Source organism: Mustela nigripes, chromosome 10 (assembly GCF_022355385.1).
Source record: "Mustela nigripes isolate SB6536 chromosome 10, MUSNIG.SB6536, whole genome shotgun sequence".
Lineage (NCBI taxonomy): Eukaryota > Metazoa > Chordata > Mammalia > Carnivora > Mustelidae > Mustela > Mustela nigripes.
Window position 1 is genome coordinate 56234249 of NC_081566.1, and position 6404 is coordinate 56240652.

Sequence of the window (6404 nt, forward strand, 5' to 3'; positions counted from 1 at the left end):
GGGGGGGGGCACAAAATGGGTACAGGTACTCATGGGTACAAAGTTCTAGTTACAAAATATCGAAATCAGAAAAAATACATCGTGGAGATACAATGAGCAGCGTGGTGACTATAGTTAACAATACTGTCTTCTACACTTGAAAGTTTCTAAGGGAGTAGATCTTAAAGTTCTCATCACAAGAAAAACGGGTGACTCTGTGTGGTGATCGATGCTATCAAGACTTACGGTCTTGATACGTATATTTTACAATATACGTAAATATTGAACCCCCGGAGCGCCTGGGGGGCCTCGTTGGTTCAGCATCTGCCTTTGGCTCAGCTCATGACCCCCTGCTCAGCGGGGAATCTGTTTCTTCCCTCTGCCTCTGCTGCTCCCCCTGCTCCTTCTCTCCCTCTCAATAAATAAAATCTTTTAAAAAAAAAAAAAAAAGATGTTTTATTTGAGAGAGAGAGAGAAATGAGAGAGAGAGAGTATGAGAGGAGAGAAGTCAGAGGGAGAAGCAGACTCCCCGCTGGGCAGGGAGCCCAATGTGGGACTCGATCCTGGGACGCCAGCATCCTGACCTGAGCCAAAGGCAGGTGCCCAACCAACTGAGCCACCCAAGCACCCCCATAAATAAAATCTTTAAAAAAAAATAGTGAATCATTATGTTGTATATAATTCTATGTCTATTATATCTCAATTTTTAAAAAAGAAACGATGGATAAGCCAAGAACAGGAAACAAACCTTTCATCATCCAGAAACCACTGTTAAGGTGTATCCTCCAGTCTCCGTCGGTGGGAAATTCTGTCTGAGCTCGAGGACTGGGGAAGCGGGAGGGAAAGGCACGGCCGCCAGAGGGCAGTAGCCCACCCCAGCTTGCCCCGGATTGTGCGGGGACCTGCGGCGGGAGAGGAGAAAGACCTCAGCCTGGAGCCTCCGCCCAGAAGGAGAAGAAGACAAGAATTCTTAACTCCCAGGGGAAGGAGGAATCCGGAGGCAGGGCTTCCCGTGCAGGTGCAGGTGCCGTCTGTCGGCGGCGTGGGGCGGGGCGGGGGGCAGGGGGGTCTCGGGGTCAGAGAGCTGGGAAGGAAGGACAGCCGCAGCCTGGAGCCTTTCATCGCAGGCATCGCTTTCAAGGGAAACCTAAAAAGAAAGTCAAAGTCAACAGCGAGCATACATACATCAGGTCATCATACTGCACACTTGAAACACGTTATAACGGGGGGGGCGCTTGGGTGGCTCAGTCAGGCGTCCAGCCCTTGGCTTCAGCTCACGTCATGATGGGGGGGAGGAGGTCCTGCGATCAAGCCCCCTCCCCAAGTCGTGTGGGCTCCCCCACTCAGCTGGGCATCTGTGGTCCCTCTCCCTCTGCTCCTCCCCACTCTCTCTCTCTCTTTCAAACAAATAAAATATTTTTAAAAATAAGTATATATGTTATAATTAAGTTTATCAATTATACCTTAATAAAGTTGGTGGGGGAGAAAAAGAAGAAACATAGAATTCCTGTGGGATCTAGCAATCCCACTCCTACGTGTATACTTACTCAAAAGAACCATGGGGTCCCAAACAGGTACTGGCACAGCCGTGCTTGGGCAGCGGTCCTCCGGTAGTCACAGTAGCCCAAAGGCAGGCGTGTCCATTGGCCACAGAACGCAAAAACAGAATTTGGTAGAAACCTTAAAACCTTCCTTAAAGAGGAAGACACTTGAATGGAGCTTGAAGGACATCAGGCACACTGAAATAAGCCAGTCACAAATAGAAAGATACTGGAAGATTCCATGTCAGTGATGTAGCTAGTAGTCGATTTTGTAGAGACAGAAAGTAGAAGGAGTGGTGGCCAGGGTCTGGGGGCGTGAGTGAGAGCCAGTGTTGAAATCGTGCAGAGTGTGAGTTTTGTTAAAGGGAAAGCGTCTGGAGATGGGTTGTATGACAACATAAACAGACATAGATTCTTAAGAATTACCGTTGTTTTCTTACAGTCAGAAGATGTAATTCGGCGCCTGTAGTTTCATGAAGTGGGTCTCTTCCGATGTTCTTTCAAGATAGGTGACCCCAAATTTGCATACTTTTGGGTAGCATCTTAATGTCTCTTTTTGTCCTCTCTTAAAGGTATGATTTTTAAAAGGGGTTTTATTTAACTATGGAAAGAAATGAATCCATGAAAGGAAACCGTGTCTGGTACTCGGTCAGATCCTACTAAATGTTAGCGCTCTAAACACAATAAAAACTTCCTGGGACTGTTTTTCTTCTTTGTTGCCAGTATTTCTCACTTGTGGGATGCCTGGGTGGCTCAGCTGGTTGGGTGTCTGCCTTCAGCTTAGGGCATGATCTTGGGGTCCTGGGGTCGAGCCCAGCGACCTTGCTGTTGTCGGGCTCCCTGCTCAGCGGGGAGTCTGCTTCTTCTTTCCCCTCTGCCCCCCACACCCCTGCTTGTGTACACTCTCTCAAGTAAATGAATTCTTTTAAAAAAATATTTCTCAGGGCGCCTGAGTGGCTCAGTGTGTTAAGCCTCTGCCTTCAGCTCAGGTCATGATCTCAGGGTCCTGAGATCGAATCCCGCATTGGGCTCTCTGCCTACTTGTGATCTCTGTCAAATAAATAAATAAAATCTTTTAAAAAAATATTTCTCACTTTCTGTCTTTTACTCTCTTAATGGTGGCTTCTGACTTATTAGTCTTTCCTTTATAATTTCTTCATCACTCTCAACCATAAAAAGTCTTCTTCAATTTTGAAATTTAATACATATTTTCTTGGGGCACCTTGGTGGTTCAGTGGGTTAAGCCTCTGCCTTCGGCTCAGATCATGATCTCAGGGTCCTGGGATCGAACCCCATGTCGGGCTCTCTCCTCAAGTGGAGAACCTGCTTCCCCCACCCTCTCTCTGCCTGCCTCTCTCCCTACTTGTGATTTCTCCCTGTGTGTCAAATAAATAAAATCTTTAAAAAAAAATACATATTTTCCTGCAGTTAAAAAAAGAGAGAGAGAAATGAATCCAGACTGAAAGACTGATTCGGATTTTTAAAAATCGTGTCCACTTAGTATTCTCAATACATCAGGGACAGACGTGGCCTGAGAAATCATACCATTTATCCCCTTATTTCTCTGACGAGGAACTTGGCTTCGAAGATGTTGTAAGTGATTTGGTTCAAAGTCTGACCCTGCAAGGTTTCACACTTGGGGTTCTGGAATAATCCTAGCTTGCCAACATTCATCAGCAACCCCTTTCACACGTCTCCTCGTGGGCCCCATTTTAGAAAAGTGTGGTCTATCAAACTGCACTTAAGTCATAGGGCACTTATCAGTCAAGTGCATCGAGTGCGAATTAATCCTGAATAGGTATAATCCCAACCTGAGGCACAAAAATGCCATCCTGTTTCTCTTAAAATTGTCTGCACCTTGAAATTGTTGTTCTTTGCAGAACCACTAGAGGGCGGAGAAAACTCTGTCCTCCCACCGACCGCGGGGTGGGGGGTGGGGGCATGGGCCAGTCTCTAGGGCACACACCCCCTTGCCCCCCAAAAAGTGCTTTGCCTCCTGGCTCACATTATCTAGATTTAACCAAGAGCAAGTCTTATTTCCTCTGCCTACTCACGGATTTGGACTAATGTTCTTTGCTTTGCTCCTTCAGTTGGATTTTACACTTTTTTAAATTCTTAGATTATTTAAATCTTTCCATCTGGCTACAGAGACACCTTAATTTCATGCCATTGGATCCCTCATATCCAAATGCAATGCTTTCATAAATTTTCTGGAACTTTATGGAATCCTGCCTTTTTAAAATATTGTCTGACTCTACCAGGGCCAAAACACCATAAAGATATTGAAATGACATCCAAAAATAACATAGTCCCTTTATAACCAACTTTTTATACCATGTACTTTTTTTTTTTAAAGGTTTTATTTATTTATTTGACAGAGAGAGAGATCACAAGTAGGCAGAGAGGCAGGCAGAGAGAGAGAGAGGGGAAAGCAGGCTCCCTGCTGAGCAGAGAGCCCAATGCAGGGCTCCATCCCAGGCCCCTGTGATCATGACCTGAGCCGAAGGCAGAGGCTTTAACCCACTGAGCCACCCAGGTGCCCCTACACCATGTACTTTTTAAATTAGAATACTGTGATGAACCAGTGGCTTTTCACGGACTTCATTTGTTTCAATTACTGGTAATCATTTTTGTAGTTATGTTTCAGCAGTTGAAATGTCATCGGTTGCCTGGGTGGCTCAGTTGGTTGGGCATCTGCCTTCGGCTCAGGTTATGATCCCCGGGTCCTGGGATCCAGCCCCACATCAGGCTCCCTGCACAGTGGGGAATCTGCTTCTCCCTCTCCCTCTGCTTGCCGCTCTGCCTGCTTCTGCTCTCTCTCTCCCTCTGCCTGCCTCGTGCTCTGTCTCTTCTCAAATAAATAAATAAAATCTTAAAAAAAAAAAAAAGTCATAGTTTAGCCAAAGCAATCCTTAAGCTGCCCAAGTAGCCTTTGGACAAAACTGTGCAAATTTTTTTAAGCACCTTGGCTTTCTTTAATAAGACAAGCTCATCTTACACCTGCCCAGGCTTAGAAATTCAATCAGCTAGTTTCCTAAGCCCAATTGGTATTAGAGACCAAACATGAAGACTAGGGATTGTTTACCTGATGTTGTGCTACTGGAATGGGGTGATTTATTGGGCGGTTTGGGGACAGAGATGGAAATTAACACACACACATAGAGGTAAGTTCATAGTCATTTTGGGGGGCACCTGGCAGGCTCAGTTGGTGGAGCATGCCACTTTTGATTTGGGGTTGTGAGTTCAAGCCCCATATTGGGTGGGTGTAGAGATTATTTTAAAAATAAAATCTTTAGGGGTGCCTGGGTGGCTCAGTCACTGGGCATCTGTCTTCAGCTCAGGTCAGGATCCCAGGATCCTGGGTTCAAGCCCCACATCCGGCTTCTTGCTCAGTGGGGAGTCTGCTTCTCCCCTCCCTCTGCCCCTCCTCTGTGCTCATACTCTTTCTCTCTTTCTCAAATAAATAAATAAAATCTTAAAAAATTACTAAGTTCATAGCCATTTTCAATTTAGTCCTGATAGTACTTCCCAAACATGATATGTAAATTCTTTTTTATACCCCATCTCCAACTCTCAATAATATTTGAATCCTTAATCCTATAGTCAAACTATAATTATGCCTTTTTCTTTGATCATAGGTGACTCATGTAATGGTTCACTCTGAAGCTCTTGATTTATAACAAAGCTAACAGAATGACTGAATTATTGGCTTGCCAGTAAAAGAAACATATCCAAAATAGTGATGCTACTATTAACACTTATATAAAATCCAAATTTGTATTTGTACTTGCCTTTGTTCTAAGAGTGTACCGTGGGATATAGAATGAAAGTACTTTGGTCCAGAGGACTCTGAAATAATTGCTAGGGAAGATCTGTTTCAATGTTTCAGTTCATTTTTAGTTTGAAAGGGTCAGAGTTGGACAGTTCTGAGCTCCTGCTATTTTAGCTTCTACTTTTACTTGAGGCCATATTCAGCCACCGTCAGAAGGGTTCATGTTATTAGCCTGCATCATGAAGATAAATAGAAATACTTCAACAGTTCCATCTCCAAAGTACTAAATGAGAATTTCCCACTGTCTGGCTCCCCTGCCGTGACTCATGACGGCTCGATGTGCGAGCTTCATTCCCTGGGCGTTCTGCAGAGGCTGGACAAACCTAGTCAGACTTCTGCTATTTGGTTTCCCCTAATATATTTAGAATCTACAGTTTCATGTCTCCAAATAGATTTTCATTGTATTAAATTCTATCCTAATATGAAAACTTTTCTGTTACCTGCCTCCTTCCAAACCCCACCCCAGCTAGCTTTTCTTCCTTTCTTTCTTTTTTTTTTTTTTTTTAAGATTTTATATATTTATTTGACAAGGAGAGAGAGACAATGAGAGAGGGAAACAGCAGGGGGAGTGCGAGAGGCAGAAGCAGGCTTCCCACTGAGCAGGGAGCCTGATTCGGGGCTTGATCCCAGGACTCTGGGATCATGACCCAAAATGAACGTAGACACCTAACGACTGAACGGCCCAGGCACCCGCACCCCCCCCAACCCCAATGAGCCTTTCTTTTCTCAATCATACAGGATCGCATTCCCTTCTAATCAGTACATCATGTATACGAAGCATTGTCATAGCAAACCACAGCCCTAAATAATGATTTAGTTTTACAACATATATAAGCCAAGATGGTTTTCCATGTTGCTGTTTTCTAAATACAGTATCAGTTATTTATTTATTTATTTATTTTAACGATTTTTATTTATTTATTTGAAAGACAGAGATCACAAGTAGGCAGAGAGAGAGAGAGAGAGAGAGAGGAGGAAGCAGGCTCCCTGCTGAGCAGAGAGCCCGATGTGGGGCTCCATCCCAGGACCCTGAGATCATGACCTGAGCTTAA

The 6404-nt window shown here is 44.5% G+C and overlaps 1 long non-coding RNA gene across 1 annotated transcript in view; it reads right to left on the reverse strand.

Moving 5' to 3' along the window:
• Positions 1–2025, reverse strand: part of LOC132026200 (uncharacterized) — a 2630-nt gene extending 605 nt beyond the window's left edge. The window contains exons 1-2 of the long non-coding RNA XR_009406825.1: positions 1961–2025; positions 728–881 (exon numbers count right to left, since the gene is read on the reverse strand). This is a non-coding gene — a long non-coding RNA (uncharacterized LOC132026200). The remainder of the gene's footprint in view (positions 1–727; positions 882–1960) is intronic.
• Between the last annotated feature and the right edge of the window lie 4379 nt (positions 2026–6404).